Source organism: Rattus norvegicus, chromosome 5, assembly GCF_036323735.1.
Source record: "Rattus norvegicus strain BN/NHsdMcwi chromosome 5, GRCr8, whole genome shotgun sequence".
Classification (NCBI taxonomy): domain Eukaryota; kingdom Metazoa; phylum Chordata; class Mammalia; order Rodentia; family Muridae; genus Rattus; species Rattus norvegicus.
The window spans coordinates 166,119,277-166,145,402 of NC_086023.1; the positions used below are offsets into that span (position 1 = coordinate 166,119,277).

At 43.9% G+C, this 26,126-nt stretch overlaps 1 protein-coding gene and 1 non-coding gene across 10 annotated transcripts in view; both read left to right on the forward strand.

Annotated features, from left to right (window-relative positions):
- The window catches only part of Rere (arginine-glutamic acid dipeptide repeats), a 331,790-nt gene that overhangs the window by 70,507 nt on the left and 235,157 nt on the right, over positions 1 to 26,126 (forward strand). The window contains exon 1 of one of the 9 annotated variants that reach the window (XM_008764199.4): positions 17,797 to 18,135. The exons of 7 other annotated variants lie outside the window; for them this stretch is intronic. The gene's annotated coding sequence lies outside the window, so the exon portion shown is untranslated. Of the gene's footprint in view, positions 1 to 17,796; positions 18,136 to 26,126 lie in introns of those variants that run through there. One more of the 9 variants, XM_063287070.1, reaches the window with a different exon arrangement.
- On the forward strand, positions 934 to 1,054 carry Mir6332 (microRNA 6332). The gene has a single exon (NR_106706.1). It is a non-coding gene; the product is annotated as a microRNA 6332 (primary transcript).

The following is a 26,126-nucleotide window of genomic DNA, read 5'->3' on the forward strand; positions in this document are numbered from 1 at the left end:
CATACTCCCACAGCTCTCCCACTGCATTGCAGTGTACCCTCAAGATTCCATTTTTGTTATTGTTTTGTTGAGACAAGGCTTCTCTGTATAGCCTTAGCTGTCTTGGAATCTGCTTTGTAGACCAGGCTGACCTGGAACTCAGAAGCCAGAGATCCACCTATGTGTCTCCCGAGTACTGGATTAGAGATTACTGCCCAGCTTCAGGGTTACTTTTATAAGGCTTCACTCAAAAGTAATAATAGACATTTAGGTGTGAAACATTTGTTTGGTTTCCTATTTGAAATATGATTTTTTGGGTATAATATAAAGTTCTGGGCCTCTCAATGATTTTCCCGTATTCCTCTGAAAGATTTCTTTTGTGCACTGGCAAAAAAATGAGGATGGTTGTTCAGTAACAAGAACACTGCCAGGAGCAGTGACATTTCTCTTTTTAATCCTTCCCTCTCTCCCCCTCTCCCTCCCTCCCTCCCTCCCTCCTTCCCTCCCTCCCGGCGACAAAGCTAGATTAAAACTCACTGTGACAGGCAAGGCCCCACCCAGTTCTGCCAGTGGTGCGCTTGAATGAAAAATACAAATGGGGCTGGAGAGACGGCTCAGTGGTTAGGAGCACTGACTGCTCTTCCAGAGGTCCTGAGTTCAATTCCCAGCAACCACATGGTGGCTCACAGCCATCTGTAATGGGGTCTGATGCCCTCTTCTGGTGCGTCTGAAGACAGCTACAGTGTACTCATATAATAATAAATAAATCTAAAAATATGTTTATAAAGAAAAGATTTCTAAAATACAAATGAGTAACTTTTGATAAGCTCTTGGGTATGAGGACTTAGGCTTAGGCTGTCAGAGTTGCTAGAGTCCCTAGCTAGGGGGTGGCTTGTTTACTTTCCATCCAGGTTGGATTGCGTGCTCAGGAAGTGGGCGTTGGAGTGTTTGCTCTAACCCAGGTCTTGGTTGCCACGGCTTCTCATTAGCTCCTTAAGATCCCTGTGGAGCACTGGTTGCTCCGCAGGGACTGCAAGGAGCCGCAGGACAGATGGCAGCTGCTTGGACTGCTCTCTGGGAGCATTGGCTCTTCTGGCTGAGCTGTGTTCTCGGCTGTGAGCTGATTGGTATATGCACCATGCACCATGCACCATGCACCGGGCACCGGGCACCGGGCTCCGGGCTCCGGGCTCCAGGCTCCAGGCTCCAGGCTCCAGGCTCCCAGGGGGCTTTGTTTTATGGACATCAGCAGTTGAGTTCTTTTAAAACTTTTTAAAAGAAATGGAAATTAGAAAATTTTGTTTTAGATGTACTCCTTTCTCTTTTGGCAAGTATTTTTGACCTTTAATAATAGTAATTGAAATATTATAGGCTTTAATAACAACTGCTACTAATCCATTAAAAAGGTCAGCCTACAATATTAGAACACCGAACACTTGTGTAATTAGAAGAGTTTTATAATTAGAACTTAATTATTTCGAGCTCAGAGCGGTCTCAGAAGGAGACTCTAGAGGGCAGTGCAGCTTGGCATCTTTGTCCTCCTGGCCAAGTTTTCATTTGGAAAAAAACCCAAGAATGTGCTTTGGAAATGTAATCAGGGGCTCTGAGTTCTTCCCTCCCACATGGTCTTCTAGGTTTTGGAAATGTGAGTTTTGGAAAGAAGTGATCTGGTTTGGCTTAGAAGGTTTGCTAGACAATACATCACAATTATTGGACCTTAGAGAATATCTCTGCTTGGTGTAAACACACTGCATGTAAAAGCTGGGACTTTATTGATCTACTCATTTGAACTGAATTTGCTTTTCGGGCATTTGTAGAACAGTAAGCAAAAGGAAGGGACTAGCTGGTGTGTACAAACCTTTTTAGGTAGAACCTGAGAGTACCCTCTGCTAGAAACTTACATTTTCAACAACGCCGAGTGGAAATTGTTGAAATCAGATGCTAAATGTATTGATGTCTCCCAGTGCTGAATGTTCTAGAATTCCTCATGTATTGTGTGCACTGCATTCAGCAGTGTTTCAAGGGTGTGAAGCCAGTCACTTAGCCCTTTAATTTATTTTCCTTTAGGGACCTAGGGGTTGAACCAATGGTCTCACCTACTGGTGTAGGGATCCTTTGTCCTTAGCCTCCTGCGTACCTGCATTACATGTGTGAGCCAGTAGGCCTGATCCTTCCCCTCAGATTCTTGAAGGCATTAGACTTTCAGGTAATTTGCATTATTGCCGTTGTACTGTTACTATAGTTTTTATCACCACCACCACCACCACCACCACCACCACCACCACCACCACCACCACCACCAATGGGGGAGTTAACCTCGGGCCTTGCAGCATATGAGGCAAGTGCTTTAAGCACTGAAGTATGTCCTTAGCCATTTACAAATTCTATTTTGGGACAGGATTCTGCTAAACTGCTCACTTTGCTCTTTGCGTGTAGTCTGGGTTGTCCCCAACCGTGTGCTCCTGCTCCCCCATGTACTTGGGACTCATTTATGGGGGAAAACCATCCAGTGTGTCTGGAAAGAACGGTTTTGAAGTCTAAATGAGCCTTCAAAAATTATTACATTATTTATTTAGAAAATATACATAAGCAGACAGTTATGGGGGGAAGCAAGCATGCGATTCGTTTTTTTTTTTTTTTTTTTTGTTCTTTTTTTTCGGAGCTGGGGACCGAACCCAGGGCCTTGCGCTTCCTAGGCAAGCGCTCTACCGCTGAGCTAAATCCCCAACCCCAACGATTCGTTTCTTTATAACTCTTTTAGGCCATGACTTTGTTAGGTGTAATAACCAACCTAACTGTAGGTAGAGAACGACGGCAGTCAGAAGACAGTTGGTGGGAGTCAGTTCTCTCCTTACACCATATGTGTCCCAAGGGATCTAGATTAGGCCATCAGGCTTGGTGGCAAGTGCCTTTACCATCTTGCCCTCCTCTAAATGAGCTCTGCGTGCGTGCATGCGCGTGAGGGCAGCATGTGTGCAGCTGTGTGGGGCCAGAAGAGAGTGTTGAATCCCTTGCAGTTGTTGTTGCAGGCTCTAGTGGTCTGTCTTGACATGGGTGCTTGGAACAGAAATTGCTCTAATCACCAACCCAGCTCTCTAGCTCCAAATGGTCTAGTTTTTTGTTTTTTGTTTTTTTTTGTTTTTTCTTTTTTTTTCTTTTTTCTTTTTTGGATGAAATTTCACATAGCCTTGGCTGGCTTTGAACTCTTGATCCTTCTGTCTCAATCCTCTTAAGTGCTCGGATTGTAGATGTGTGCCAGCATGCCTGGCTGACATGACACTATTCAGTTATGTTTATTTGCTTTATCTATTCAAGTTTATCATCCTTGTGGGAAATCTGCCTGTTCGAGCATATTAATATTTTCAGACTGAAATTTCCTGTGTAATCATTGTTAGACCTAGAACAGGTACAACCATGTCTTTGGAAAGAAACCAATTAGGAGTTAAAAAGGTAATCCCATGTACCATTCCCTTCGGTTATGGGTATTAGATAGCAGCTTCAGAACACTAGGACTACTTGTTTCTGGGTCTCTTCCCACACCTCATGCACAGAAGTACATAAACTATCGTCGTTCCTTCCCCCTCCTCCTCCTCCCTTGTGTGTGCCCCTCATGCAGGGCCCTTTACCTTTCTATTCATTTTTTCTTAGAAGGGGTGAAAAGGGAAGTTGTTTGAAGGCTTTTGGAGAAAGGAAGTTGACTATTCCTTATACAATGTCTACAAATAGAGAACCTTTCATAAAGAGAGCGGAGAGTAAATATTATGGGCTTTGCAGGCTCTGTTGTCTGCATTTCAGTTTTCCAACCCCCTTTGCCTCTTTGTCTTTCATGAGAGGGCTTTTCTGTATAACAGCCCAGGGTGTCCTAGAACTCTCTTTGTAGACCAGTCTGGCCACAAACTCATAGAGAGCCACCTGCCTCTGCCTCCTGAGTGCTGGGATTAAAGGTGTGTGCCACCATGCCCAGCAACCTCCGCCCACCCCTTTTTATTTTAAAGACAGTTTATGTTTTAGTGTTGCCTGCATGCATCTTTGTGTACCATGTGAAGGCCTGGTACCCGAGGAGATTAGATTCCCCAGATTCCCCGCAACTGGAGTTAAGGACGGTTGTGAGCTTCCTTGTGGGTGCTCAGGATCAAATGCAAGCCCCCCCCCCCCCATAAGAGCTGCCAGTTCTCTTCATGGCTTAGCTATCTCTCCAGCCTCCTTCAACCTTGTCTTTGACATACAGAAGTTGCCATAAGCAAATAAGTAAAGGAACAGGCAAGAACATTTTCAATAAAGGTTTGTCTATGAACATTAACATTTGAATTTTCTATATCATAAAATACTTTTCCTTTTTAAATCCACTCTCACAGTTATTGTATATACAGAAACCATCATGGCCCACTGTCTACCTCTGTACAGCGTATAAGCTATGATGGTTTCTGTATTTACCCAGAAGTGCCAACTTCAGTTTATGCATATAAATACGGTTGCTTTTGTTACCATAAAGGATAAATATACTTGTTAGTATACACGATGATATACATGTTACATCTTTTGTGTGCTGTGCTGTCAGGATCAAATACAGGGCCACTGATTGTGTCTCCAGTTGAGAACAGTTTCCGATGGTAACTTTTGGGTTCACAGGTAGAGTACTTGGAGGGAACAAGATTAAAACTGGTTTTCTTAGGATGGGGAGATGGCTCAGTGGTTAAGAGCACTGTTGCTTGTCTAGGTTCTGTTTCCTGAACCCACATGGTGCCTCACATCATCAGTAACGTGTGGTCTGTAGGATCTGGTGTCTTCCGGCCTTCACAGGCACCAGGCATGAAGTTCATAGATACACTTGTAGGCAAAAGACTGATACATATTACAAAATAAAAGAATAAAAAAATGGACTCCTATAGTTAGTAAAATATGAAGCTACCTTTCTGTGTCAGAGTGGGATTTGGGCAGAGGCTGAGCAGACTGTGGGCCAGCGAGGCGGCTGCAGCCCTGCAGGTGGCTTTGCTCAGTCCCTCACTGCCAGGAAGCGTGCTTCTGTTTCAGGGCCTTCTTTCCTGTTGGTTTGTGCAGTATGGAAATAGTGATCTCCCAGGCCCGGAAAGCAGGTTGTCTCAAATTTTATGTGTTCTCAGCAATAAAGCCTTTTTATTTATTTTTTTTTGAAGGAGCCAAACTGCCCTCTGTGGAAGAGTGGCTTCCCCCATGTTTGGTTTAAGCACAGCCTCCTGGTTGGACTTTGCTGGCACTGAGTACTTCACGGCGGACATTGCTCCTGCTTCACAGTGGGCAGTTGTTGATTTAAATAACTCTCACTTCTCTTGATCCTGGCTGTGACAAGTCAGTTCCTAAAGTACAGTCTGGATTAATGGAGCTTTAAGTCATCCAGCTGTAGAAGAGTTTAATCAGTGGGAACTCTTTAAAGGCTGTATTTGGCGGTGTCATGGGACATACTTAATGGGTGGTGGAGAGGCTAAGACTGGCTGGCACTTAAAGCACCTCCCCTGTTAGAGTCACTGCTCCTCATTTTGAAAGCTCACTTACCGCTTAGGGTTGTTCTGTGTTCTCTGGAGGAGGAGAGCACAGAGTCTGCATGCTTCATGATGAACCGCAGGCGGTATCACTGCTGCCCTGGTCTTGGGAAAACCCTTCGGACCCTGAAGTGTTTGTTCATTCTTATTTCCAACCCAAGGGCGTATATAGCTAAGTCGTTAGGTTTTCTTCCTCTAAGTTGTCATTTTGTAATTTTATTTGCTGTTCTCCTCCATTTTGGTAATGGATACCTTAATTGATCAATAGGATAATTTAATGTAGGGGTTTCAGGATTTGACAGCCCTAAGTGCAGGTCAGCAGTTCCTACTTAGCACCCTGTCTTTGATCTAACGAAAGCTCTGACTGGTTTGTGATAGGCAGGTAAAGGGTCAGAGATAGAAGCCTCTATCGACTGATTATTTGAGTTATTACGCCAGATAGCCTTTTGTTTTGGCAGGCAGGGCCAGTTTAAATCCTGGCTGTGCAGTTAGGTGGCCGCATTGACCAGATGCAGTTTCGCACCATTGTCTCCTGGTTCTCACACTGACACACGGATATAGTAGAGTATTCATCTATAGGAGCGTGGTTCTACATGTAAAATTCCTAAAAGATTTATTATTTATGTGTCTATACAAGTGCCTTCTCCATGATCTTATGTGTATCATGCTTCTGCAGGCGCCTTCTCCATGGTCTTATGTGTATCATGCTTCTGCAGGCACCATCAGGTTCAAGAACTGTCAGGTCTCTGGAACTTGGCGTGTAGATAGGTTGCCAGCTGCCATGTGGGTAGTGGGTGCCAACCCAGGTCCTCTGCAGGCACAGCACGTGCTCTTCACCAGCGAGCCATCTCTGAAGTCTCTCTATGAAGTTCTGAGATAGCAGTATTTTCTTAATGGGTCTCTGTTTTGTCATTACTTCTAATGTCCACCTCTGTGTAAATCCCCCTTCTGTACAGTGTCTGTCATCTTGGTGTGACTCACTCAGTGACTTCATCTTAGCTAATTAGATCTGCGATGATCAAAACAAAGGCACTTCAAGAGAAGACTTGTAGGTCCTCTGGGTCTGGAGGCCCAATTCAACAACATAACTTTGCCTTTCAGCCTCTGCTTTTGCTTACCCAGAGTCATATCAAATTTTGCATTGTTGTCCAAAAATTCTTTTTCATGCCAAATCTCAATTCTGTTAATTCTCCTTTCCTGTTTAAAATGTCAGCTGTTGAGGCTGGAGACATGGCTCAGTGGATAGAGTACCGGCAGTTCTTTCAGAGGACAGCCATTCGTGAACTCCAGTTCCCAGGGATCTGATGCCTTCTGCCTTCCGTGGGCATGAGACACTGATGTTATTTTAAAAACGAAACTGTTGTTTGTGATAATGATATAAATATTATTTATGGAGTGCTAACTGTGCCCCAGCCATATCTGCCTAAGAGTCACAAAATCAAGGAGTGTGGCTGGCGGCCTATAAGCAGATCTATTCTCACAGCCTCAGAAAACACCAGTCCTGTGGATATTTTAATGTTGGGTTTCTATTGTCCAGACTGTGAGATGATACATTTCCCCTATTTGAGTCATTTAATTGTGACAGGAGTAGGCACCAGACAGATAGTGAAATTGTGAACTGAGTCACTGTGATAGCCCTACAGAGAAAGGAAAGAGAAATCTTTAAAATGCACAACCAGTAAATAATTGCTTTTGGGGATGTGAGGGAGGGGGAGAGTGAGAGTTATATATAAACCATGTTATGTTTGAGGCAAACAGTAGAAAATTTTGCTTCTAAGAATATTACAAATACTAATTTTCTTAGTTCCTAATAGATTATTGCTACTTTCCTTAAAAAAAATTGCTACTTTCTTAAAAAAAAAGTTGGATTTTATTTATTGAATAATAGTTCTAAACTTGTGATACTTCTAACCCTTTTCTCATAAAAAATAAAGAAAGAAATCTGGCTGGAGAGTTGGTTCAGTGGTTAAGGGCATTTATTGCTGTTCCAGAGGACCTAGGTTTGATTCCTAGCACCCCCATGCTACTCACAACTGTTAGTAATTCCAGTTTTAGAGCAAATAATGCTATGTGAAAATACTGGGTTTTGTTCAGTGATAGGGTGCTGCTGGCTTAGCGTGCTGGAGACCCTAGGCTTGTCTTCATCCCCTATTCTCAACACATTAAGTATTATAGTATATATAACCTCATTTTATTCTAGACTCTTTTCAATATTTATATTCACTATGATGTTGAGTACTGGTTAAAATCAGAAGCAAGTGGATCTATAAAGGACAGCCAAGGCTACAAAGAAAAACCCTATATTGAAAACTTGTGCGTAGGTGCGTGTGTGCGTGCGTGTGTGCGTGCGTGACTTGTTCTTTTCCAGCTCTGCATGTGAGCTGCAGACTTCAGATGCAGGAGTTTGCCTCCCTGGTGACGGTGGCGCTTATTGTACTGTTGAAGTTGTTCCTGATGGTTTTCTACCATTTATCTAGAACAGCTTTGTCTTCCCTTGACCTTCCCCCCCCCCCCACCTCTTTTTGGCATCGTGCTTGGCTGCAGGAGAGAGAGAGTTGTATTTATTTTGTAGGGGGACAGGATTTTCTTGTCCTTGGAAATAGTAACTTGACTAACTTTCAACTAGCTGTATAGACTGGGCCAGCCTTGCACCTGTATAGAACTGCTTGCTTCTGAAGTGTCTTTGTTTTATACTCTTATTCGAGCCAGTTTGCCTGCCTGTGGAAATAAACTTAAGGCATTGCTCAGTGTCTTCCAGTTTCAACAGAATATAGCACAGTGAACACTGAACCACAAGCTTTCGGGAGCCTGTAGGATGGCTTGTTTAAGGGATTGCCTTTGGTCAGATTATGTTAGAGTAAGGCAGAGGTAGGTTGATGTTCAGCAGGGAGCCTCGTTCCTAGAGAGAGCTGTGGTAGAGGTAAGCAGTAAAGAGGCGTGCAGATGCCAGTCTTCTCTGAGGGAGGCAGCAGGATCAGGAGCTTCAAGGTCTTTCCTGACCACATAGGGAGATAGAGTTCTAGACTAACTTGGGATGCATCGAAACCTTTTTGTCTACAGGCCAACAAAACACTTATATAATGGTTACCAAAAATGCCTATTTTGTGTGTGTGTGTGTGTGTGTGTGTGTGTGAGAGAGAGAGAGAGAGAGAGAGAGAGAGAGAGAGAGAATGAGAATGCCTGTGTCTTCAGTTTATGTATAGCACATGAGTTGCAGGGACCTGCAGAGTCCAGAGGAGGGCGGCAGACTGTGAGCCTTTTTGTGAGTGCTGGTCCTCAGTAAGAGCAGTAAGCTCTCCAATCCCTTTATAACGATTAAGAGCAGGCAATCAAGTGGCTAGTATTAATTCTTAACCTCACTTCTAATTGCTTTTAAAAAGCCATAGCATTTTTTACTATGAATTTTTTAAAAGCTTTTATTATAAAAGACAATTGTTCTTCCTATAATGTTGAAGACGAGCCTTTAATACTTACGGTTCAGTTTTTATAATAAATTTTTTCTGGACGGTGTGCTTTTCTAGTTGTTTGGGAATCATTTTAACTCCTTTCTAGTAATTAGTCCTTGGTTGGAAAAAACGAATAATAAAAGTATTTGCTTTATTTGGTTGTAGGCTGGGACTATGAGGCCATGTGCTGATAAATATTCCTCAGTGAATAGCACCAGATTTCTCATTTTGTTTTGCTTGTTTTGTTTTTTTGAGACAGGGTCTCTTTAGCCCTGCCTGGCTGTGTACTTACTATGTGACCAGGCTTTCCTCGAACTCACCGAGATCCTCCCTCCTCCCTCTTTGCCCCTCTGCCCCCCCCCCCCCCAATTACAGAACTCCCCATGTGACACTTGCTTGGTGTACAGCAAAAGATAAAGAAAGAGGTGAGTCCCTACCGTATGTCCATGTTCAGTGTCTCCTGCAATTGGCAGGTCAGGAAACTCATGGGAAGGAAGGATGGAAGGGCCTGCCCTGACCTGGAGAGACTGCAAAGGAGGCATGGGGCAATCATTTCCTTTCAGGACTTGGGACACAGCTTGCATTGCGATCCTTTAGACACACATACTCAGCCAGCCATGGCTATCGTGCTTTTCCATTGTGGCCAGCCAGCTTGCTCTGAAGATTGGAGGGAATGATCAGTGTTTGGTTTTGTTGTTAGGATTAATGAAATGGTGTAAACACAAGAAGTTAGCCTGAGTCTTTCTTTGTATGAAACAGAATTTCCTGTGATTTAAATATTTGTCTTTTCTGGTCAGTTAAAGATTAAACTCCCAGAATAGGTGTTGAGCATTTGTCTTCCTGACAGCCTCACCTCTCAGCTTCTTTCAGGGCACAGACTAGGAGCTGCTCTGCGTTGTTTTTGTAAGCATTCTTCCTACCCTGGTTTTGGACTTTGTTTTAATCAGTGCATCCTGGCATGGTTTGAATTAGGCTAGTCAGACATTTCCTGTAGGGAAGTAATTGTTCTTTATGCAGAGAATTACTGACTCAGTAGTGCTCCCTGAGATGTTGAACCTTGTAAATAGTACTCATTTAATTTTTTTTGGAACATTTAATAAGTATTTTTTCCCGAGAAAGATGAAGGTGACTTTATTTTAAGAGACTTTAGTTTGTTAGAGGCATAGTACTGGAAAAACCACAAACCAGAGGAACAACAAAAAGGCAGAAGCGGTGTTTCAAGCTCGTATATGTTACTTTGATTTTACAAATATCTAGTTGATATTTTGAGTTCTTGGTGTAATGATTCTGGTTGGGGCTTGGTATTATCTTATTCTTCCTTTAGTAAACTTTGCTGGATCCCCTGCTGAGACACTCAAGGGCTTCATTCTAAACATCCCATCCAGCATCAAGATGTGTCCTGAGCATCCCCAGCCTCTCCTCTCAGTGCCCCTTGTCTGTCATTCGGTCTCAGAGTGAATAAACACAGGCAGGCAGGAAGCTGCCTAGAGCTGCCCTAGGACTTTGTTTGCTCTCCTGGGGGAAGATGCGCACTTTTGGGATCTGTGCTTCCTGCTGACCTTTGGTTATGTTTACTTCTCCCTTCTTGTAAACAGACAAGCTGATAACACACCTGATTTCTGATTCTTCCCTAGAATAGGTTTTAGTAATGTTGACACTTTTTAAGATTTCCCAAGGTGTAATACTTTTAAATACTTAGTAAGAAGCTATTGTTTGTTTAATATATGTGACATATTGTTTGGGGCTCCATTAGTATAAAACATAAAGAAAAGTTTAATTAGTACCTAGCCTTCATGTTGTATGTAAATATTTATAGTTTGATGCCATTTCTAATGACTTTCCTCCAGTAGGGACCAGAGCTTCGTGATGCATATCTTTAATCCCAGCTCTTAGGAGACAAAGGCAGGAGAACTGTTGAGCACAGGGAAGGCTATACAGCAAGACCCTGTCTCAAAAACAAAAGAGAACGTCTGTTGTTTGGATTGCAATATTGTTTATCTAACTTATATTTATTCGCAAGTTTATTTACTAAGTGCAAAATTGAATATTAAAATGACGACATCAAATTATAAACTTCTCACTCCTTTGTCGTGGCAGGTGTGTTCATGGTTTTCTGTGGACATAGTCATTACCCGGTGCTTGATGGACTGCTTTACATTTCTGCTCTTCAGCACCTTTACCTACTGAGGAGCTGTCACCACTTAGTGCTAGATCAGCAGGAACTCTGGAACCTTTCTAGGGAGACTGGAACCTAGAGACCATTTTGATTTGGGCTGGGGTGGTTTCTGAAGGTCCGTAGCATCTTGGTGTTAGCACGCAGGGGTCTGTTGCTAAGGAGCAAGCTCAAGTGGAACTTAACAGCAAAGCAGCTTCATAGTGAACTTTCTCACTCATAAGAGATACCAGAATGTGTTCAGGAAAGGCTGGACTGACTGACTTATATGTCTAGGACCAGTTACATTAGGAGGGATAATCAAAAGACACCGTTAGTAAGGTGAGAGACTCAGGAGAGCTCCCACAGCACGCAGGTATGTGCCTGCACCTACTGTGGCTGGCCCAGCCTTTAAGCTCTGACTAGCAAGGTGAACTAAAGGTCCCTAGTTCCCCTTCTGTAGAATACATTTGTGCTCCAAAACAAGAGTTCTCATGGAAGCTTGTTTAGAAGAGTATTTATAACAGGAAAAACAAACCCAGAAACTCTGTTAACAGCTTCGGGAAGGAATTTCCTAATTTCTCTTTTCCCACACTGTAAAATTCTGTGCAACTGTTATCAGGACTGGGCTGCTGATGGTCAGGTGTAAATCGAGAACAAGTTGCTATAAACAGGATTTCATTTCTTTGAATAAAAATCAACAGAACGAACCATCAGACAAATGACACGCATGGTCTTAGAGATGTGTGCAAATTTGAATACAGAAGAGAACCTGGAGAGACTTTAAGCCATTGAGCAGAGCTGTTTAGATTCTTGTATAGGAAGATACAACATTTTAATTAAGAAAAAAAGACTAAAAGAACTTCAGAAAGAAATACAGTTTTGGTTAAGATTTTCTAAGCTGGTGACATTTTGGTAGGTTGGAAAGGAGAAAGGTAATTTACATAAATTTAACTAATATATATCCATAAGACCATATATTAGAAAAACATCTTTCCCTTGTTGTTTTTGAGATTAGGGCTTCTCTGTGCATCCCTGGTTGTCCTCGAACTTGCTCTATAGACCAGGCTGGCCTCAAACTCAAAAATCTGCTTGTCTCTGCCTCCTTGTTGCTGGGTTTAAGACCTGCACCACCACTGCCTGGCAGCTTAATAAGTTTTATTTCGTAAAGTGTAGACAACTTTTCTAGGTTTCAAAAAAGAAGATGTTATGGGACCAGAGAGATGACTCAGTGATGGGAACTCCTGTTGCCGTTGTAGAGGACCAAGGTCAATTCCTAGTCCTTACATCGGAGAGTCGTAACTGTTGGGCTCTGCCTTCAGAACGCCTGGCTTTTCTAGTCTCTGTGGATGCCTGCACACCCATGCATGCACACATGCAATTAAACATTAAAATTGAAAACAAGATATCGGGGTTGGGGATTTAGCTCAGTGGTAGAGTGCTTGCCTAGCAAGTAGAAGGCCCTGGGTTCGGTCCCCAGCTCCGAAAAAAAAAAGGGGGGGGGGGAAGAAAACAAGATATCATAATGTGGGGAAAATATTTACAGTAAATTATGATCTCTTCCCTTAAAATTAGCTAATTAGTTAATGGAAAGACAAGTCTCACCTTATAACACAGTGTGGTCTTGAACTTGCAGAGTTCCTCTTGCCTCTTCCTGCAAAGAGTTGGGACTACAGATATGTACCACCACTCCTGGCTTTTTTATTCATTTTTAAAGTTAGCACTGCTGAGTCCATTTATTTATTTACTTATTTCATTTTTTTGAAACAAGATATCTTTATGAAGCTGTGATTCTACATAGTAATATTTTAAAAAAATATTCACCTTACGGACTGGTATTTACAGAACTGATGATTCAGTTAATGTATGCTTGACTTGGGCTCTCCCCCCCGCCCTTTTCCTACAGGAGTTCATGAAGTCCAGGTTAACCTTGAACTTGTGGTTCTCTTTTTCTCATCTTCCAAGTGATGGGATAACAAATAGTCATCACCTTGCCTGGTCAGTGGTTGTTGGTAGTGGTGGTGGTGGTGACCATTGTTTAAAATGCCACGTTAAATACTATAGCCTTCCTTCCTCTTTCAGTCATCCTGAGGACTAGGCAAACCTCCCATCTCTCTAAGATGCAATTAAGAGTCTTCTTTGCTGTGGAGAGGCAGAGTTTGGAGAGGGTAGACACAGCAGTAGTTCGAAGTCGAGGGTCTTTAATAACGTGGGCCCTATGTAGTGTTGCCAGAGTGTGCTTCATATTTTCCCCGTGGGCGGTTCCTGGTCATAGCTCTAATGTTAGTTTAGTAGACTTTTGATTTAATTATAACTGCTAGGATAAAGTCAGATGTCAGCTCACTTGGCTGCATGCTGAGGCCTGTAGAGGATGGAATGCTTTGCTCCTCACTGCATCTGCTGTCTCCTCTCAGTATCTGTGAATGGTATTCAATTTGACAGGGCTGTTTTGATAAGTGAAGGTTATTAGGAAACCAGGAACTGGATTTAGTGTGGAGTGGAGCTTAGGGCAAAAGGAGGTGATACCTGATGTGGCTAGAAGGAGATCCGGTAGGCACCCAGTGCTGCCTGCCCTGCACTGTACTGAGAGCAGTCATGGATAGAATGTCTTGGCGAGGCTGGGCGTACCTAGCATGTTTCATCCATGCCATGCAACAGTCTTTGTCATGTGCTAAAGCACCTGAAAAATGTGTAGTTTTGTTATATTAACGCTTAACTTCCCTCTGCAGATGCCTTAATTGCAAACTCATATCAATTAGGTTTAAGGCAAATTCTTTGCTTTGCGTGGTGTGGAGGTTTGAATAGTCTATGACCATACTGGGAACTTTCAGTCAAGAGTCTTTGGATAGTCTTCCATGACAGGGAAAAAGTGAACATTAAATTCATTGCATTCCTCTTTCTTTGAGCAGAATTTGCAATACAGTCATTCATATTCAGGATAACATGGAAGACTGAATACATGTACAAAGGCTTTCAAACTTTTGCCTTCTGTTTATGTTGCTCAATGTGAGTACCTATTGCCTAAATGTCAGAAAGAGCAAGAACTGATTTGAATTAATAGTGGCTTCTGGACCTGCTTCTGTTTTCCGTTTAGTGTTTTTGGTGAGACGGTCTCACCATGTAGCTCTAACTGGCTTGGATTCGCTATGGAGGCCAGATTTCCTGTCTGCCTCTGCTTTCCTAGTGCTGGAGTTAAAATCATATGCCATCACTCCTAGCTCCTCAGTAACTCTTAAAAACCTGTACCTGCAAATAGAATACTAGTTGGGTCTCAGGGTCTGTATAAATCACTTTAGGTCCAATGTTTGCATCGTTATAACTTGGGTAGAAGATCTTGCTTTTTATTGGGCTTTTCCTCCTTCTCTTCTAGCATTTTACGCTGTGCTAGAACATATCTGCCATGTGGACACTTGGGATGGTCAGGAGACATCCTGGCAAGTCAGTTCTGTTCTACTGTGTTGTTTCCAAGTACGGAACTCAGGTTGTCAGGTTTGGTGCAAATGGCTCTTAGCCATTGAGCTCTCAGCAGTGCTGTGTTAGATTTGACAGGTGGGAGAGGATGGAGTCATTTGTCAGACGCTGGTTATTTGAGATGCTGGTGCCTGTGAAAGGGGCGTCTGGGAGATTATTAATTAATACTACAGTGGAAGAAGCAGTGTGGGCTTACGGCAGAAATCTGATGTAGGGAAATGGAAAGACTGCTGTAACTGGGTGCTCTGGGGGTGGGTGGATGAGAAGAGGCTGTGAAAGAAGAGCAAAGGATTTGTGTCATCAAGTTCTGTAAGCCCCGCCTCTGAGGTGGCTCAGTGATGTAAGTGCTTGTTGCCAAGCCTGATGACCTCTAAGTCTCATCCCCAGGACCACATGGTGGGAGAAGAGAGCCAACCTCTACCAAGTTGTCCTCTGACATGACTTCATATGTGCATATCATCCCTTCCCATATAATCAAATTTAAAATAGTGTGCTATCAAGGCGTGCAGAACTCCTAGAGCTGGTGTAGTCGGAGCTCAGAATGTAGGAGTTCAGTTAATATTAGTGTTTTCAGGCTCACTGTGAACCAGCCCTTCTAGACTATGGGTCTGTCAGGAAAGATTTGTTTGGCCCTCACCAGATACTTGGTGTGCTAAGCACACAGATGTCGGTTGTGAATATTTGATTTATGGGCAGTGACTCCTATTTTCCCATTTTGTATATTCTCTGTAAGTTTCTTGGCACAGAGAAACTTAATCTCAGGGATGTGTGTGTGTGTGTGTGTGTGTGTGTGTGTGTGTGTGTGTGTGTGTGTGTGAGATGGGGAACAAATCCTCTAGAGGCTTTGCTGTGTGTACAGGAGTACAGGGGTAGCTTTTGTAGGTAGGTTTTAGGATTGATCTCTGACATACATGGTGATTACTCAGCCATTTAGTTATGAAGCAGATTTTCAGATGGCTTCGTTGAGGAGTAGTGTTTAGTGGTGCATGTGGCGGATGTAGACTCACACTGTAGAGCGCTCCAGTTTGTACTGCTCATGGCCACCTCAAGGGCAGCAGAGGTACTGTGCCTGCTGCCATAGCTTCTCAGAAGTTACTTCAGTTTCTTGGAGCAAGATTTCCCTTTTAAAGGTAGATAGATGGTCTTTCTTGCCCACCCCCCAAAAAGTTTTTAACTTCATTTTTATTTTATGTGTATGGGTGTTTTACCTGTATGTTTCTGCCACAGACCAGAGAAGGTGTCAGATCACTTGGGACTGGAGTGAGTTACTGTCATTAGCTGCCTTCTGGGTGCAGGGAATAAATCTGGGTCCTCTGCAAGAGCAGTCATCTTAACTGTTGCGTCCTCTCTCCACTTGCTTTTTCAGTAGACATGTTGTTGTGCTGGGAAGTGTTCATGAACCCCAAAAGACCACCAAGGAGCCATCTCCAATGTAATAACAGTAGGGTCTTTCTATTACAAGCTCGGGCTTGAGCTCTCCTCTAACCCAACCCTGACACAGCAGGACAGGAGGGAAGGTGGAGCAGCTGACCCCTCAGCTGGACAAGGTTTATAGGACAATAGGAGCAAGGGAGGGGGTGATGGAGAGGGTGTCTGGTCTGGCAAACATCTGATAAATAGAATGATTATAATCCGACAAGTGGGTGCTCTGAAGCAAGACCATACACAGTGGCAAACGGTCTGAAAGTACACCTGAAACAGTCAGACTCATCTTTGATTAATTGTTGCTAGGAAGTAGCTAGGGAGTGACTCTGCCAAGGACAAGCTGTGGGGTCCTACCTGGTATGTGGGTGTAGCTTGGGATCTGCTGCAGGTCAAGTTTTCAGGCTACTTTTTTTCTTTAAGATGGGAGCTGGTTTCAAGATGGAGTAGGTTTGGCCTCTCATGTCAGTTTCATGATTGGTGCCAACAAGGAAGAGCCCTGGGTTCTACCCTTGCCTTCCTTCTACTTTGTTTAGACAGTTTGGAAAAAAAAAATTAATCTTGTCTAAAATTCTCTGCCTAGAAAAGATACCCAGTAAATTAAGAAAATTTATTCTGCCTTTAAAAGTTGAATTAACGTGCATAAAACCATTTAGAAAATTTGCTTAAAGGTGAAAGGTACACTAGTAAAGACACCAATTGACAATCTTTTTTTTTTTTTGGTTCTTTTTTTCGGAGCTGGGGACCGAACCCAGGGCCTTGCGCTTCCTAGGCAAGCGCTCTACCACTGAGCTAAATCCCCAACCCACCAATTGACAATCTAAATGTGGAATATGTGACTTTTTAATTTGGGTCAATAGCTAGGTTTGTACTTTAAATTCACATTCTTTTAGGAGTCCTTAAGAATTCCTAGAATGTTTCCTTTATAAGGACCAAATAATCTTTGCTGTTACTGATAAGCAGTAGAGTACATGGTACAAATAAAGTTAGGTTTAATTTTAATAAAATTTAGCAAGTTGATAATATTTTGAATAGACTTCATTGGGAGTTGGGGAAGAAATTTTGAAATTGTCAGTTGGTGATTCTCTTCAGATGAATTTACAAGATGAGTTAATGATGAAGCCTGGAATCTAGCTGGTGAGTTGTTTATTTAAAGCCACATGACAAAGAATGTGCCTTTTATTGGCTTTATTAGGTGAGTTTCAATCAAGTCCAGCTTAACCTACATTTTCTGCAGCAGATGGATCTTTATTTCCTTTTGGAAACGGTTGGGAGAAATTTAATCAAGTCACTAAGAGAAATTCTTAAATTATAAGGAAAACGGGGGTCAGAAATGTTTGCCATCAAACAATGCTGCTCTCCTGTGATCTTTGAAACAAGTGTTTGGCTGTCTGTGGACCATGGCTGTGTCATCTGCATTTGTTAGGCATCACAGGCAGTTTAGCATTAGTATTCCTGGTTGAAGCTGAGGCTGCTCTAGGATGTGTGAACTGCTGATCACAATCGGGGATGCGCTGCCTCTTTAATATCTTGCTTGCAGATGCATTTTCTAGCTGACCACGCTATTAAGAGCTGCCATCAATCACGCAGCCTTGCAGTTCCGGCTGTTGGGAACGCTGGGAGCATTGGGGGAACCTGAGGGTGGCGGGGCAGGCTACAATTGCGGCAGGCATTGTGTGTGTGCTAGCTCCATGGTGGCGGCCTGGGCGCGTGCGGAACCGGCCTTATTCCAGCCCGGGTTTTGCTGGCCGCCGTCGCGCTCCGGCGGCTCTTTCTCTCTAGTCTGGGTCACTGGCACGTGGCAGTGCTGGCCAGGCCGCTGGGGCTGAAGGAGTTCGAGTGAGCGCTGTGGCCGGGGGCCCGGCGCATCCCTAGTCGAGGGCCCGTGCCTGTAGCAGCCCCGACCCACCCGCGCGGCCGGCGGCCGGCGGCCGGCCTCCTTTTGTTTGGAGGTGCAATTCACCGCCCAGCCCTGCCCGCCTCCTCGGCTCCGCCCGCCCGGCTCTCGCCCTGGGGCTTGCGGGACCCCGCGCCCCAGGAGGAGGACTGGCCCAGCCGTGCAGGCAAGTGGCCGGCGGCCTTGTGCTGCGAGGCAACCCAGGTCTCGGGCTGGAAGTTGGACACACAAGTGGCGTGTGTGCTCCCGGAGGTGGGTGTTGAGAGGTGAACTGGTGAGTGTTAGGAGTGGGGAGTTGGTTTTTGAAGTGTCCCATTACATTCCACTTGGAATTTGTTTCTTATTGATAGTTCACAGCACCGGAAATTTCAACTAACGTAAACGGAATAGTAAACGTCTTTGGGGCAGAGAAAAGGCAGTTTAAAAGTGTGTCTTGAGTCTGCTTGTTTTTTCTTCTTCTGAAAGTAAAGCCTGTTTGAAGATGAGCAGTGTGTAATGTAAAAGTAGCTGTTTTTACTGAAATTTTACTGCTTGCTGGGGAGTAAAGTAAGTTCAAAAATAAAATGAATTTAATGAATTGGTAATAAAGAAATGCTGATCACCTGTGACTTGCTTCTTGGCCAAAATAACTGCCGTACAGGGTTCTTGACAATGATTACATATTAGTTTAAATTGCTCTCCCTCTCTCTCTCTCTCTCTCCCTTTCTCCCTCTCTCCCTCTCCCCCCCTGTGTGTGTGTGTGTGTGTGTGTGTGTGTGTGTGTCTGTCTGTCTGTCTGTCTGTCTGTCTCCACCACCTTGCTTATTAAAAAGTCCTCTGCTGCTATGAGACCTGCTTAACCACTTACTGTATGCTGAGGGAAACACCTCTCACAGGCTACCTCGGCTGACTCTCAGTCTTTAAGAATTACTGGCACACATGTGGCACTGACTCCGTGGGGGCATTGTTGGCTGGAGGCCTCTCAGCCATATGTCCAATCTCAGAAATGGTATGTGACTCAACATGGGGTCAATGAGATTACATTTTCCCTTTGAAATTGTATTCCTGGATGCCTTCAAGATTGAGACATTTAAGGAAAAGCTGCGGACAGAATTGACAAAGACCTTAAACTCTGCCAAAGTGTGGTATTGAGTTCTTGTTCCTTTTTCCCAGGGAACTCCAAATTTAAAGCAGACACGATTTAAGACCGTCCTTACACATGGGAACAATATCCTATCCACTCTGTGGGCAATTATCTCCAGAAGCACAGCTAGCTTACACATGGGGACACTGCCTTGTCCACCCTGTGGGTGATTGGTATCTCCACACTTGGGGACACTGCCCTGTCCACCCTGTGGACAGTTATTCCCAGGAGCATGGCTTACATATGGGGACAGTGTCCTGTTGACCCTGTGGGTGATTATCCCCAGGAGCACGGCTGGCTTTTCATGTTCAAGCACTGCAGACTCAGGCGGGGAAAGATGGAGGTCTTTCTGAGTATTTGCACTGCTAGGAGAGAACAGGAGACAGGTATGCAGGTGCCGGCCAGCTACTCCACACGCAGTGCCCTGTGCGGTCTTTGGAGCCTGTGTTTGGTTTTTGCCAGCTCTAATTTAGTAGTGTTGAAGCTATTCAGTAAAGATCTCTGGGCCGGCCTGACGCTTCTCACTCCAGAGCCAGAGCCTCTTGTGCTCTGGCAGGCACTTGTTTGGCAGGCTGCTCTTGAAGTGCTATTTGATCTTCTTGCATGATAAAATTGACTAAGATTACACTTTCCCCTCCCCTTGGCTTCTGAGCGAGTTACATCAATGAGACCGTTCAGTAATATATTTAAGACCTAACCCATGTTAATTCACACTAAGATTTCCAGAAAAAGGCTTTTTAGATTTTTGCCTTGTTCTGCGGTTTTACATTTATGAATTGAGGCAAGAGCTGATGTAATGTGGCTCTACTTCCTTTGTGTAGTGTTTTAATGATCCACAGACCATGCTGTAGTCTATCATTGTGGTAATTTCTGAAATGCTCACGAGTGTGTGTGTGTGTGTGTGTGTGTGAGAGAGAGAGAGAGAGAGAGAGAGAGAGAGAGAGAGAGAGAGAGAGATGTACTTTCTACATTATAGGTGTGTGTGTGTGGGAGGGAGAGAGCATTTAGGTACCTTCAGCTATGTCTGATTCACTTTATACATTATAGGGTAGAGCAAGAAAGAGTGGCGATGGCCTGTGGCAACTTGTCAGGAGGCTTCATTGCCCGTGTGTTATCAGACCAGCTTTTCGGTTTAATTAGTGTGACTGTGTACAGCTGTTAGGTCAGGCGGCACTGGCTGTTCCTACAGGGTGGTTTTATCCTAGCTTTTGTGAATTTCCTGGGCTGTTTCTTAATCCCTTGCCCATTGCCACCATGATTAATTTTCAACAAATGAAAGAAACAAAACAAGGTTTTGTTTGTTCGTGTAATAGTTTACTTGTGAGAATTTATTTTTGGTTTTGAGGACCATATAATGTTAATAGGTTTTATATTTACCATTATTCCCCAAGGTCAGAAGGTTTTGCTTGCTATTGTGCAGTCCAAGAAGCCAGTGGAAAGAAAATTTTATAATAGGAAGCCACTGTATTGTTTAGTAAAGAGGGAGGAAGGGACTCTTTGTTCTCTAGTGTTACTTTGTGAAGTCAAACAAGTGTTAGCATCCATGGCGTTAACTAGACTGTTTCCTCTTTGTCTTTTATCATCTTACTGCACCGAAGGCCCCGAGAAGAGATGGTGACCAGGGCCTTGGCCTAGGCGATTCATAGAAGAGTTTAGAAATGTTTCTGTTGAGGGACGTGTGTTCACAAACATAAACTTAAAAATGTGTCACTGGTACCAAATTATTAGGAAGAGTTCCTCAAGATCGGAGATTGAATAGACATACATCTTTGTTTGTAGGCCAGTGATGAAGTCGGTCTCTGAAGGCTGAGGGACAGATTGTAATTAGACTGCCCCCTTTCTCTGCGTCCTTTTACTGTCGTCATCTTGGTGAAAAGATAGGACTGTGCGGCACTTATCAGAGGCTTCTAAGACTGTCGGGAACATAGCCATAGCAGCAGACCTGACAGGCAGTGTGTTTATAAATAAAGGCAGTGTGTGGGATCTTCTTACTGTACTGCTGTGGGTGGCGGAAAAGATGATCTTGGATAGACATTCTTTTTAAGTGATCAGAGGAGTGGATTCTTGAAATAACTTGGGGTGAGAAAAGAGTCTACTTTCTAGAAAACCTTATAATGTATCTGATTGAGGAAAGTAGAAAGTTTGGTGTTGGCAGCAAGGAACTGCTGAATTAAAATGGGAACCGAGGTGTGTCGTAGGTCCAGGCTGAACACACTAGTTCCCAAGTCCTTCTGTTAGATGTTTGTTATTCCTGACACAGGTCTGGGATATAAACAGTAATAGTGTATCTGTGACGTAGGTGACAGATAACATATTTGTAATGAAAAACATTAAAACAGTAATGCGGACATTTAATTGTTGGGAAACATGACAGACTCTTACGAGTTTCAATGTAGGAAACCGGTGAGTCTACCTAAAGGGTGTGTGTCCTGTTGTAGTCTGCTGAATAATTTACTTACTTTTTTTTTTTTTTAAGATTTAATATGTGTAGGCGTTTTGCCTGCATCTGTCTGTCTGTACACCACATGTGAGCCTGGTGCCTGCAGAGGCCAGAAGAGGGCATTAGGTCTGTTGGTACTAGATTTACAGATTGGGGAGGGGGGGGCACTGTGCAGGTGTTGGGAAATGGAACCCACATCCTCTGAAAAAGGAGCCAGTGCTCTTAATCACTCCAGCTCCAATTATCTTTTTAATTATTTATCATTAGTTTTGAGACAGATCTCGGGAAGTGCAGGCTGACTCAGAATTCCTGCTCTTGCCTGCACCTCTGTGGGTTGGCATTAGGGGTGCATGACACTGTGCCTTGCTTACACTGGGTAATTTAGAACAATTAGAAGTTTATTTGGCCCATGTCCTGGTAACAGCCTTGTTCAGTAGCTGAAGGCCAAAGGGTTAGAAAGCAAATGGGAGTGAGCAGGAGTGAGCAGGGGTGGGTAGGAGTGAGCAGGAGTGAGCAGGGGTGAGCAGGGGTGAGCAGGGGTGGGTAGGAGTGAGCAGGAGTGAGCAGGGGTGAGCAGGAGTGAGCAGGGGTGAGCAGGGGTGGGTAGGAGTGAGCAGGGGTGAGCAGGGGTGGGTAGGAGTGAGCAGGGGTGAGCAGGGGTGGGCAGGGGTGGGTAGGAGTGAGCAGGGGTGAGCAGGGGTGGGTAGGAGTGAGCAGGGGTGAGCAGGGGTGGGTAGGAGTGAGCAGGAGTGAGCAGGGGTGGGTAGGAGTGAGCAGGAGTGAGCAGGGGTGAGCAGGGGTGGGTAGGGGTGAGCAGGGGTGGGTAGGAGTGAGCAGGGGTGGGTAGGAGTGAGCACGGGTGAGCAGGGGTGGGTAGGAGTGAGCAGGGGTGAGCAGGGGTGGGTAGGAGTGAGCAGGAGTGAGCAGGAGTGGGTAGGAGTGGGAGGGCATGGCAGGGCATGGGGAGAGCAGGGGAGGGCAGGAGTGGGGTGACTTTCAGAAAATTAGCCTGTTCCTCATCAGTCCACTCATGCATAGCTCAGTTAATTCCTACTAGGCCCTTCCAGCACTGCAGCACTGGGGAGTAAGGGTCTAATAGATCAACAATATTCAAACCATATACTTTGCAGAAGTACTCAGGATAGACCCGACACTTCATGCACAGTGCAGCAAGTGCCCTAATGATGGGCTGGCAGTAGAAGAGGACGGAGAGTCCCTGTCCTCACCACTCAGTACAGTGGGAGAAGAAGAAAAGAGAGCATAGTAAATTCATGAAATAGGAGGAGATCACATGGCTGATGATGGTGGCTTAACCTTGTAATTACAGTATTGGAAGGTAGAGGAAGGAGGATTCTGAATAGTTTAAGGCTAGTCCGTGCTACATAGTGAGATCCAGTCTAGCCGGAGTTAGAGAGTTGAGACACTGAAAGACAACAAAACCAAAAAAACCAGTCATCAAACAATAAAAACCAAAGTCAATCCATGAGCATGGCAGTGTTTTGTTTTGAAATATAACACAATTAAGCATTACTTAAGTGATTTGCTTTTCCTTGTGCACTCACTTCTCATGTCAATGAAGGATTTCTTAGCCACCATTATACATTGTGGCTCATCTCTCAGATACAGAAAGAGGAAGAGTATTTGAGAAGAAAAGAATATGAACAACCACCAAAACAGACAGTAACTAAATACAGTGATTTGCCAGGTTTAAGTATATAATATTGGAAACTGGGATGTTTGAACCAATATCTGTCTATGCAAGGAAGTATGCAGACATTTAAAGTCATTACAGCTGGGGCTGTTGAGCGGGCTCATTAGGAAAAGTGCTGGCTGCACAAGTGTGAAGACCTGAGTTCAAGCCCCAGCACCCACATAAAAGCTGAGCATAACTGGGAACTGAGTGCAACTGTGGTGCTGGGAAACCAGAGACAGGAAGGACTTAGGGGCTTGCCCACTTTCCCCATCTAGCTAAGTCACTGGATTACAGATTCATTGACAGAGACCCTGACTTTAAAATAGTAAGGTGGAGAGTGATAGAGGAAAATACTCCAGGTTCCATTGAATGCATACATTCGCAGAGGGAGGGAGGGAAAGAAAATGGAGAGAAAATTAAGATAGTTTCCCCCCTTATGTTAATCAGTAGCTGTTTAACTTTGTCCAGTATGATCTTAGCAACATACCAGTCTTTACTCAGTAGAGTAAGAGGCCAGAAATCAGTCCAGCAGAAGTGCTTATTACCTTTCTCTGGACAATGGAATTGAAGATAATTCCATTTCTTTTGTGGTGTCGTGTCCCCCCCCCCCCCCCTATTTAGTCCTTGTGGGTATAAGACAGATCCATGTCAAAGCCAGGAAACTGAGGCTACCAGAGATTGAACAATTGGGTAGGATTCCAGATTCTTCATCTTCTGATTTTCTTTAAATTACATTTATTATCAATTAGTTTTATTTAATGAGTGTTTGGATGTCTATGCAGTAGCACGTGGAGGTCTTCTAGAGTTCTATTGTGTGGTCCTGGGATTGAGTGTCAGGTTTGCTGGCAAGTGCTCTTAGATGCTGAGCTGTCTCTCTGATCTTCAAAACTCAGTCCTTTCTCTAGTCAGTCAACTCTGTTTGTTTGTGACTCAAAGACCTCATATCAGCCACTTCTCCAGTCCTGGATTGATATAAATTTTTTTTAAAGATTTATTTATTTATTATATGCAAGTACCCTGTAGCTGTCTTCAGTCATACCAGAAGAGGACATCAGATCTCATTACAGGTGGTTGTGAGCCACCATGTGGTTGCTGGGATTTGAACTCAGGACCTCTGGAAGAGCAGTCAGTGCTCCTAACCACTGAGCCATCTCTCCAGCCCCCCCCCGCCCCTTTTAAATGACATAAATTTTGATTGTAGTATTTTGTTGCACAAATGCGAAGAGGACTTGTAGATACAGTTCATGAACCATTCCTTTCTTGCTCTCTTGTGTGCAGGTATGAAACTGTCGGCCCCTAATGTTTCATTGAAAGCGCCATTGATGAGGCAATGAGGCTTCCTTGACAATAACCAAGGCTGAAGAAAAATCAGATAACATTCGTATAAAGTATTTAAAGCATTCCTTCAGGGAGAATGAAGAGTAGTGTTGTTTTGTAAATCCTTGTCTTTTAAAAGGTTTTTAGGGGTGTGTGTGTGTGTGTGTGGGGGGCACATGTCAGCATGTATGTGTGGGTGTCAGAGGACAGTGTTCAGGAGTTGTTCTCTATAATATGTGGACCTAGGAGATGGTCATTAGACTTGGTGTCAGGATACCTTTAACTCATGAGCCATCTTGCTGGGCCACAAACCCCTATTCTTTTTGAAGTCGATGCTTGTAGTTAATAAAGTAAAGGGTGACTTGACCACTGAGCCTCTTAGAAGTGAGAGGTTTGGCTTCAGAGCTGGAACAGAAGGATGGCAGCAAGAGAAGCTGCAGCTTAGTACATTAGAAGGGCTGTAGGAGTTGATGGTGGCTGTATGCCAGCTGTGTTTGGGCTGGGTGGGTAAAATGACTAGGCAATGACTATAAGTAACTTTAGAAAGAAGTATTTTAATTTTGATAACAATTGTAAGTTATGTATAGATATTTTAAAGAATTTGTGGTATGTTTGGATCTTTATGGGAAAGCCAAGCATTCATGCTGTTAACATGTGAACTCATTGCTCAGTTCTGCCCTAAACAGACCTGCTTCTCACATCCTGCTTTTCCAAAGCCAATGAGCGCCTACTGATCTGGTTTTTAAACGTGGTAGTTTCTGTGCAGCTGCCGAGCTTGAGAAGAGGAAAACAGAGCACACACTCACTGTGATTTGCCACACTGTCACGGCAGAAGCCCCAGGGGTGTGCGCTGCTGTGTTCACAGCTGCTTTTACCACGAAGCCCCCAGATTATCCGAAAGTAATTTAAAAATAGATGGTGGGAACAGGTCTCTGCTGGGCTTGAGTCTCCGTATGAGAAGTGAACTGGGTGCCTCTGAATAGAATGCTAGTTGATGTTACGCCCTCTCACGAGGCCTTCAGGGTTTCTCAGGCTGATTGATTCTTCACATAGAGAACAGGAGGAGTTAATTAGGTACTTTTTATGTGACCTTCTCTCAGGACCAAGATTGGAGAAATTTTCATTGTATGTGTATGGATGTTTTGCCTGCATGTATGTCTGTGTACCACATGTGTGTCTGTGCCTGAAGAGGCCAGAAGAGAGCATCAGATTCCTTGGGACTGAAGTTAGAGCAGGTTGTGTGATGTCATGTATGCACTGGGAATCAAAGCTGAGTCCTCTGCAGTGTTCTTAACCGCCCAGCCGCCTTTGCAGCCTGGAGAGTCTATGGTGGGTCATTCAAAGGTTTAACCAATTTACTCGTCAGTCTTATCCTCTTAAACATTGAAACATAGTATGTGTAGTTGGCATGTCATGCATATATAGTATGTAAGGAACTTTTTGGAGTTGTTTTTTTGTATCACCAACCTGTGTTAGTTTATTTTTATATTGTTAAGATAAAATACTTGGACAAAACAACTTAAGGGAGAGAGAGGGTTAACTTGGACTCAGGTGTCAGACTGTCTTGATGGAGAAGTCACAGTAGCATAAGCTCAGAGACTTGGTAATGTGGCCTCAGCAGTCAAGCAGAGCTAGGCAAGCACCTAGGCAAGCACCTGCTTTAGGCCCTT